Source organism: Hevea brasiliensis, chromosome 7, assembly GCF_030052815.1.
Source record: "Hevea brasiliensis isolate MT/VB/25A 57/8 chromosome 7, ASM3005281v1, whole genome shotgun sequence".
Taxonomy (NCBI): domain Eukaryota; kingdom Viridiplantae; phylum Streptophyta; class Magnoliopsida; order Malpighiales; family Euphorbiaceae; genus Hevea; species Hevea brasiliensis.
This window is the reverse complement of record NC_079499.1, coordinates 47,430,345-47,440,868: the sequence shown is the minus strand read 5'-3', so window position 1 is coordinate 47,440,868 and position 10,524 is coordinate 47,430,345.

The following is a 10,524-nucleotide window of genomic DNA, read 5'->3' as shown; positions in this document are numbered from 1 at the left end:
GGATATAGATCCATCTAGTCAACCTATACCCATTGATGAAACATCTACAGTTGTTCCTTGTAGAACAACCAGGGTATCTCACCCACCAGTGAGATATGGTTTTCTTCATGAAAAAGAACAAGAGTTGTCTACTCATGAAGAAGTAGATTATGGAGATGATCCACTTACCTATGAAGAAGCTATATCAGATATAGACTCTTCAAAATGGATTGATGCTATGAAATCCGAGATTGATTCCATGTATAAGAATCAAGTTTGGGATCTTGTTGACCCACGTGAAGGTATTGTACCTATAGGGAACAAATGGGTTTTCAAGAAGAAAATTGGTTCTGATGGAAAGGTAGAGACCTATAAGGCAAGGCTAGTAGCGAAAGGGTTTCGCCAAAGGCAATGAATCGACTATGAGGAGACTTTCTACTTTGTTGCCATGCTTAAATCAATTAGGATTTTATTAGCAATAGCTGCATACTATGATTATGAGATTTGGCAGATGGATGTCAAAACAGCTTTTCTCAATGGATACATTGAAGAAAACATTTTCATGGAACAACCTAGGGGATTTGAATCCCAAGATGGTTCCAAGGTATGCAAGCTAAAGCGATCCATTTATGGGTTGAAATCAGCTTCGAGGAGTTGGAACATCTGTTTTGATGAAGCCATTAAATCCTTTGGTTTTATCAAGAATGAGGATGAGCCATGTGTATATAAGAAGGTTAGTGACAGTGCTATCACTTTCCTTGTCTTATATGTGAATGACATATTATTGATGGGTAATGACACAGGTATGTTGACGACTATAAAGGTATGGTTGTCAAATACATTCTCCATGAAAGACTTAGGGGAGGCAACCTATATTCTTGGGATTCGCATCTATAGAGATAGAGCGAAAAGAATAATTGGTTTATCCCAAAGTCTATACTTGGAAAAGGTGTTAAAGAGGTTTAACATGCTTAATTCCAAGAGAGGATTGTTACCAGTGAGACATGGTATCCATCTTTCTAAAGAGATGTCTCCAAAGACACCTGAAGAAAGAGATAAGATGGCAGATTCCATATGCTTGGCTATTGGAAGTATAATGTATGCAATGTTGTGTACTAGGCGGATATCGCATATCTTTATTAGTTTGACTAGCAGGTATCAATCCAATCCAGGTTTGGAACACTAGATAGCTGTCAAGAATATCCTTAAGTACTTGAGAAGAACTAAGGATTTATTCTTGATCTATGGAGGTGGAGACTTGCAATTGGATGGTTATACTGATTCTGATTTCCAATCAGATATTGATGATAGAAAGTCTACCTCTAGATATGTGTTCATTTGTAATGGAGGTGCGATCGGTTGGAAGAGTTCCAAGCGAGCACGCATTGCAGATTCCACTACAGAGGCTTAGTATATTCTTTGCATCGATGTCGCAAAGGTAGCTGTTTGGATATAGAAGTTCGTGATGAGAACTTACATGAGTTCCTTCCATTGAGTCAGTTCCACTACACCGTGACAACAATGGAGCGATCATCTGAGCTAAGGAACTAAGGTCTCACCCAAAATCCAAACACATAGAAAGGCACTACCACATTATCAGACATATAGTTGGGCAAAGGCGATATAACCATGCAGAAAAATAACATCAGCTGAAAAAATTCAGTTGATCCATGCACTAAGCCTTTGTCACAAGCTCAGTTAGACTGACATCTTGAGAAGATGGGTCTAAGGTATTGTAATGAATTGCTCTAGTGCTACTGGGAGATTGTTAGTAGTATGCCCTAGAGCATATCATTTAGTATGTATCTTGTATATATTTTTATTAATAAAAGGCATTTCCACTTTTCCGTTTACATAATATATTTATGTGTAATAGAAAAGGTCCATTGATATTTTGTTAGAAATATTATTCTTAAGTTGTTAAGAATATAAGTGACAATATTTCTAGCACAAAGTATCATAAATAGGTTCACAATCGAGGATACTTCATAATAAGGACATGACTTATCCAGAAAGATTGTATTCATGTTTGTTCCCAAGTTATTTATATGAGATATAAATAAGATGGAATGGTGAGTCTCATGCCATATGACAAACATGATAGGCACTTATAAATGATAAGTAGGCCGAACCAGTGACACTTATGACAAGCACATGGAGTTTACTCTTGTCAATGTTTTGTCATAAATCATATCGATGCATATAATCTTTAGACACGAGATAGCACGATTATCTTGTATATAGGTAGTTTGAGTTTGATCTGCTTTCATACTTGTACTATGTATGGGTATATGGGCATGTGTTGGCTCCTGCTAGTTATATATGGAGGTAGGTGTTGATCAAGAAGGAATCTTCCTCTAAGTAAATAGAGATAAAATCCTATGTTCATTTAATTGTTCTTGATGTTTCAAGTTCTGGCCAGACAGATAGATTTATTCGTAAAAGAGTTCTGATGAGAAAAATCTTTTAATCAAGAACTGGAATTAAAAGTAAAAATAATCTTCATAGCAAATGGAGTTTTACATAAACCATGACTCGTTATTTAGTTGGGATTTTGTAACAGAGAGATTCTAGTGCATGGTAACATATGATTATAGGTTCATTTAAGGTAAACCTTATTACTAATTGGGTGGCCATGGCATGCTATGCTAGGTGTTAACCATGGTCTATGAGGTTCATAAAATGATTTAGAGAAATCATTTATGGTAAGAAAGAGTTCTGATGATATTAAGAGTTGATATCATGTCTCATTGCCAATTAGTGATGAGCCTAGTAAGTCACACACATACACAAGTTATCACCTATTTAAATATGATTTAATTAATTAATTAAAGAGTTTAATTGATTAATTAAATAGATTTGGTTTAATTAAATTGCAAAGTCCTAGCATGACTTGAAACCAAATCTAGATTATTGGATGTGTAGTATAAATTAAATTTATATTTAAAGTGTTTAAATATGAATTTAATTGATGAGAAATTAATTAATAGAGATTAATTAATTAATTTATATTTGATATAAATTAATTAGAAGAAAAAAATAATTATTTTGGGTTGATAACTCAAAATTAAGACACAGGGGCATTTTGGTCATTTTGCAGTGTGACACGTGGCACCATGAGATTGTGACACATGGGATTACACATAAGCTTGCCAAATGTTTTTTTAATCATGTAAGATGATTAAAATCAAGATTAAATATAGGTTTGACACTTGGCACAATGTGATTGGGTCACTTAAACCTAGAGCTAATCAAAGGGTGACATGTGGCAAGGGTTTAATGTGTTAACCTAGCTATTTAAGTGTGGTTATGAAAAGAAAACATAACCAGCAGCCTCTCCTCTCAATTGTCACGCCACTTTGAGCCTCTCCAGCTATTTCTCTTCATCTCTCATCAATTCAAAGAGATTAGCCATCAATCTCTTGAATTAAGAACACTAGAAATTGTTTCTAGTGTCCTGTTTACATCTCTAATCTCTTAAAAGGCAGAACTTGAATTTCTAATTAATAGAAAAGGCTTTAGAAGCTGTTCAAGGGCTACCGTAGGTGTTCTTGGTGTGGACAAGCTAGAGGGACAACATCTGGTGTCCTGAAGACGAATCTCAAAGGCGCAGACACATCAAGAGGTTAGTGTAATCGTTCTTGATTTAATCTAGGGTTCTAAAATTAATCTGATTAATTTTAAAATCTTAAATGGCAAATACAGATCCAAAAACATATTAAAAGAGTTTTAATATGTTGTTTATCATTGAAATCAAATAGATAAAAATAAATCTTGCATGGTGCATGTGACCCTAGGTGAAAATTTCTGAATTCAATGGTATAATCTTGTGTTTTTCACGCTTCCGTTCCTTCATGAACTTCTAGTGACAGGGCTCTGAACTGACCCTTCTGCAGTAGTAGGAGGTGGTCTAACTCTGCGACTATTGGTGTAGTCCTTGGCAAAGTGTCCGGTGCCTCCACAGTTATAACAGGCTCCAATAGCCTTGTAGCATATCCCACCATGATTTCTTCCACAAGTCTCACATTGGCGGGGAGGGTAGGAACCTCTGGTACTTTGCTGACCAGATAGGGGAGGCTTCTGCCCTGAATATCTTCCCTTACCAGATTTCTTGCCACCTCTGCTGTGTCCCCCATAGTTCTTCCTCTTTCCAGTAGGACCACTGGAACTCTGTTCTATAGATTTTCCTTCTTTCTCTGTCTTCTCTGATTTCTTTTTCTCAGGAGCAGCTTCAGACTCAATTCTTTCTAACTCTAGAGCTTGAGAAATAAGTTCAGAGAAATTAGTGTGTTTGAAGCCGCCTACTTGTAATCTAATACTGGGCTTCAAGCCAGTTTCAAACCTCTTGCATCTCTCCCTGCTGGTAGAAAGTAAACTCACTGCATAATGGCCCAGGCGGGAAAATTCTCTTTCATACTCACCACGATCTGTTCCTGTTTGGACTTAGGAATTCTTGTAACTTCGGTCTACATAAGCATCGAGGACATATTTTTGTCCGAATTCACGAGAAAGTCATTCCATGTTAATCTGCAGTTCTACTGCATCATGGGGAATGGTTTTCCACCAGTCATAAGCATCCCCCTGTAACAAAGATACAGAGTATTCAAATCTGAGTTCCTCCATGCAATGCAGTTTCTTGAATACCCTATCCATCCTCTCTAACCATTGTTCAGCTTCTAGAGGATCTACTGTCCCCTTAAACTCTGTAGCCCCATACTTCATCAATTTATCATACTGCCTAGTAGGAGACTGTGGTTGTACCACTGGTGTATGTATTGGGACTTGAGTAGGCACATTACCAGCCATTTATTGGAACATTGCAGCCATCTGCTGAGCGAACTGAGTAGGAAACCGCGGTACCGCAGGGGCTGGTGCTGCTGAACCACTGACATTATGTAGGCCTGGGGCATCCCCTTGCACCTCAGCCTCAATAGATTGATCGACTGAATGATCACCCTCTTCCATGGTCAATTCGAGGATCTTAGACCTCCTGAACAATTAACATAAGGAGATTTCCTCCCGTTAGTGCATATTTATAATGTAATGTACTGTATGTACCAAACAATGATGTTGATCAGTTGTACTATGAAGAAAGAATATTCAAATAACAGGTGAAAACAAAATTTAAAAACTAGCTCTGATACCACTAAAACATGTCACACCATACCCCTCTGTAAGGCATAACATGATCCCGTAGTATACCAAATGAATCACCAACTCCGTCTACTGATAACCCATTAAATACACTACAAGGGATTTTAAAAACTTTTCTTACTTCTTTTACAGTGGTGAGCACTATTTACAGGTGTAAAAAATTTTTGTGAACTGAAGTGAAACAGCTAACTCATTTGGATTATTTGGAATTTCTGTAAAAATTTTGGCAGAGTGCCATCTATATTTTGGATAAAACAGTTCTTCAGAAAACCTGTAAAAATCACTTCAATAGATTTCCAAATCTCAACTCCAACATATTCTCAACACAACATTTTTCTCAACTCAAATCCACAGCGATTTTTCAAAGACTGAGATAAGAGAAATATAATACAACTTTTACAAGCCAAAATAACTCATAATTATTTTACAACTTCAATGTACAATTTTAATTTACAACTGCTCAAAACCAAAAATAATATGTACATACAGTGGTCATACATTACAGTACAAAATGCAAAATGTTGGTATACACATTATACCCGAAAATCTCTCGCTGGAGGTACTAGCAGCCTAGTCTGCTGCATGCATCTGTCTACTGCGCGACAATAAAAAGCTATCGCTGAGACAATATCTCAGTGGTGCACAACATTAACCAAACACAATTTAAATCACAATTCATAAATCATATAAATAGTGGATACTTAAAACCATAGTTAATTTCAAGACAGTAATTGTCCACAAGAATTTAAACTCCATTTCTCAATATCACATTAAATTTCAATAAGTCAGATCATGGTTGAATTCAAAAGACAGTATATGTCAATAAGAGTTTAAATTCATTTCACAATCTCACAATACATATCAATAAATCACACACAGCTTAATCATGTTCCAAAGTTCAATTCGTCCCAAAAGTCGATGGCTAATGAGGTATTCAATTCGTCCCAAAAGTCGATGACTAATGAGGAATAACATAGCTAGCTAGCAAAAATATGAGTACTCATCCAATTCGTCCTCAATAGGCACACACCTCAACACTTCAGCCAGAGAGGGAATTCAATTCGTCCCACTAGACAAGCTAGCGAGGAATACAATCAATATACATGATAGCTGTGGTTTCAAACCATTTCCAATGCTTTTCAATCAATAAGTATCCATCAATACCATTCAAACAATTTCAAACCATTTACAGTGCCTTTCAAGCGATAAATATCCATTCAAATACATTTCCACACTTTAAAACAATAATGTACAAATAGTCATAATTTATTTCAATTGAAAAATTCAAAAGAAATAGTTGTTGTGCACAAACCTCTGATAACTGTCTCCTGGTCTGGACTCAGTATTTCCTTCCCTTTCCCTGAGTCTTTACTAACTGAGAAATACAATTTGAAGTGTTTCAGTACTAAATTAAACTGTCTCTATCGATAATATTTAACAAATAATTCACTGAAAGCTATTATTTGCTTAATCACCTAATATACCGACCCTCGATGCGTTCTAGGTAATTTAGGTTTTAGTGTCACTAATATGTCACATTCGATAGTGTTTTAGGGTTGGTACTCGTTACCAATTTCATTTCCTTGTTTAGTGCATTTTATTGCAAATTGCTGGATTCCGGGATACTAGTTTGACCTAGCCAGACGACCTAGTTCCCTCTATTTTCGGGTTTCGGTCAAAACTACAAACTTGTAGATCTATGTCTTATGGAACGCGGGGCAAAATTTTAGGTCATTCTGAGTTATGTATACCAAGTTATGGTCATTTTACTATTGCTGGTCAAATGGCATCAAATTAGGTCATTTTAGGTCAATTTGGTCAACTTTGGTTCGGCCAGTTTTTGGACCCGAACTTGTGCAAGCTGTTTGACTTGCTTATGGTCATTTCTGGGCTTTGTTGTCTTCATAAGACTTGTAGGTATGGGTCTTAAATATTCATGGTTAAAATTTCAGGTCAATTGGACCTGTTTTGAGTGAGTTATGGCCTAAACACTAACTGCTGCCCAATTGGTTAGTTTTCAGGTTTCACTTGCACTTAATCCGAATTGGTCATTTTTTTATGCCACCTTGCAAGCAGAATTTTGGTATGCTTTCTCAATGAAAGTTGGCACATTTTGTGCCTAGTTTCACCTCCAATTGGTCTCATACCAATTGGAGTTACACATTTAGTTTTATAGGTTAAAATGCACACTGCCCTTAATTACATTGCATAAACATGTATCAATTACACATTTACCTTACTCCAAGTCCATATCTCTTACCCATTCTGTTTTGGTACATTACCAAAACCATTTACCACTTCACATTAAAATCATTTTGGGCAGAATAAAAACATCCTCAATACACCAAATAAAACTCTAATTCATAAAGTCCAATTACAACCATAAATACACATAACACTACTCATCATTTCATACAATTTCCACCACTAATTTATATACATATACATCAATCCTCAATGTCATAATTCTGCCAATATCTTCATGAATTCATACATTCATCAAAGAGTCCCAAGGCTGCCGAATTGTTCCACAATGCCAAAGTGTCCTACAATTCATCAATTTCCATTCCAAGTGCAAAATCACCATATACATGTGGAATAATTTACTAGGACATTAAATCACCCTAATCAACATAATTTCTCATCAAACATATGTAAGAATATTTCATTAAACATACAACTCCATGGCTGTTCAAAATCAGATATATCAAGAACTCCTCAAACTTGAAAATTTTCTTCACAATTCAAACACCCATAACATGTATACAAACTTTATCAAAGAAATATTAAAAAATACAAACTTACCTTTGGTTGGGACTTGTTAAACCTTGACTAAACTTCTTGATTTCAGTATCAAACTCTTCCTTGTGATGTGGGGATAAAACTTAATGAAGAAACCTAAGTGATTGGAGGTGAAATGAAGGAGTGGAGGAAGCTTGGAGCAAAACGGCAATGGAGGTTTCCCTAGCTCTCCATTTCGGCAAGCTTGAAGAATAAAGGTTGAAGATGAAGTTTACAGATTGTTAGTGGATTTACACCTGCCATTTAGTGTTTAAATTAAATCCCTAGTGGTCCACTCACTCAAATAAATCATATAATAAGCTTAAAGTGCTAATTACACAATTTTCACTCCACTTTTGGCTATTTGCATTAGGTACCACTAAACTAATTTTTCATTTTATTTTCTAAGTGTAATATTATTTATTTTTAACGGACATTTAGGTCAAAAGACAATTCGGGACGTCAAATGACCATAATGCCCCTGTTCGGGTTACATTCCCGATTTTTCGGTAATACCGGGTTTTGTCCGTTTTCGATTTCTCACTTTTCTTTGTACTAATTATTTAATTTTTCTTTGATATTTCTAATGATATTTATACTTCAATTGATGTCTCTTTAAGTCCTATAAATATTTTCCAGGGTTCCTCGCAGTCCAGGGCTAGTCAATGGTCCACGCCGTGACTTCCCGGTGCGGTCACCCATCGCTAGGGTTCTCGGTTCGCTTAACTTGGTTACCTTTCTTTGCTATTATTTTTCCTTTGTTTTTCTTGTATTTTCTTTTCTTGTATTTCAATATTTTATGTCTCCTCCCATATATCAAGTGTAGTTCTAGGCATCCTAACTGTCCGGACAACACTGGTCACCGGAATAGTAGAACGCACTACCGAACTTAGGGGTGTTACACTGAACGATCACCCTCTTCCATAATCAATTCGAGGATCTTAGACCTCCCGAACAATTAACACAAGGATATTTCCTCCCATTTGTGCATATTTATAATGTAATGTACTGTATGTATCAAACAATGATATTGAGCAGTTGTACTATGAAGAAAGAATATTCAAATAACATGTGAAAACAGAATTTAAAAACATTGCTCTGATACCACTAAAACATGTCACACCCTACCCCTTTGTAAGGCATAACATGATCCCGTAGTATACCTAATGAATTACTAACTTCGTCTACTGATAACCCATTAAATACACTACAAGGGATTTTAAAACTTTTCTTACTTCATTTTACAGTGGTGAGCACTATTTACAGGTGTTAAAAACTTTTTGTGAACTGACTTGAAACAGTTAACACATTTAGACTATTAGTAATTTCTATAAAAATTTTGGCAGAGTGCCATCTGTATTTTGGATAAAACAGTTCTTCAGAAAACCTGTAAAAGCACTTCAATATAATTCTCCATCTCCACTTCAACAGTTAAACAACACAATTTCTTTTTCAACTCAAATCCACAATAATTTTTCAAAGACTGAGATAAAAGAAAGATAATACAATTTTTACTAGTCAAAATACTCATAATTTACTTTACAACTTCAATGTACAATTTTAATTTACAACTGCTCAAAACCGAGAACGATATATACATACAGTGAACATACATTACAGTACAAAATGCAAAATGTGGTATACTCAATATACTCGATGATCTCTCGCTGAATGCACTAGCAGCCTAGTCTGCTGCCCTGTCCATCTTTCTACCTGCGACAGCAATGGAAAGCTATCGCTGAGACAATATCTCAGTGGTTCGCAACATTAACAAATACAACTTTAAATCAAATTTCATAAATCATATAAATGATGGATACATAAAACCATAGTTAAATTCAAGACAATGAGTGTCATAGGGAATTTCACACAATATCACATTAAATCTCAGTAATCAAAACATAGTTAAATTCAAAAGACAGTGAATGTCAATAAGAATTTAAACTCCAATTCACAATATCACAATAAATCTCAATAGTCAAAACATGGTTAAATTCAAAAGACAGTGAATGTCAATAAGAATTTAAACTCCAATTCATAATATCACAATAAATCTCAATAGTCAAAACATGGTTAAATTCAAAAGACAATGAATGTCAATAAGAATTTAAACTCCAATTCATAAATTATCAAATCGCATAATAACAAAATTTAGTCGAATAATTTAAGAATACAGTGTTGTCAATTCATTCACAACTTAAGCCATGACACAAAATTTTCGATTAATGCCGTGTTGTACACCACGACAAAGCAATCACAACCCCACTAATTGAAATCAATGAGGAAGGGAGCTAGCTATATAATGAGTACTCATCCGATCACCTCAACTGGTAAACCAGAGAGGGAGAAAAATAAACGATCACGACTCCATAAATGGCAATGAAAGTAAACGATCACAACCCATAAATGGAGAAGGAATGATATGATACTGTCATGCTAAGTGTGAACACAAAATCAATTCCAAACATTTTATTCAAATGATTCGTGAGAATCCAATAAATTTCTAAAGTCATAAATTCATTCACAAAATGGCAACACAATTCATAATTAACTTCAAATTTTCACAAATCACACTAAATCAATTTTTCCATAGTTTCAAACCATTTACAA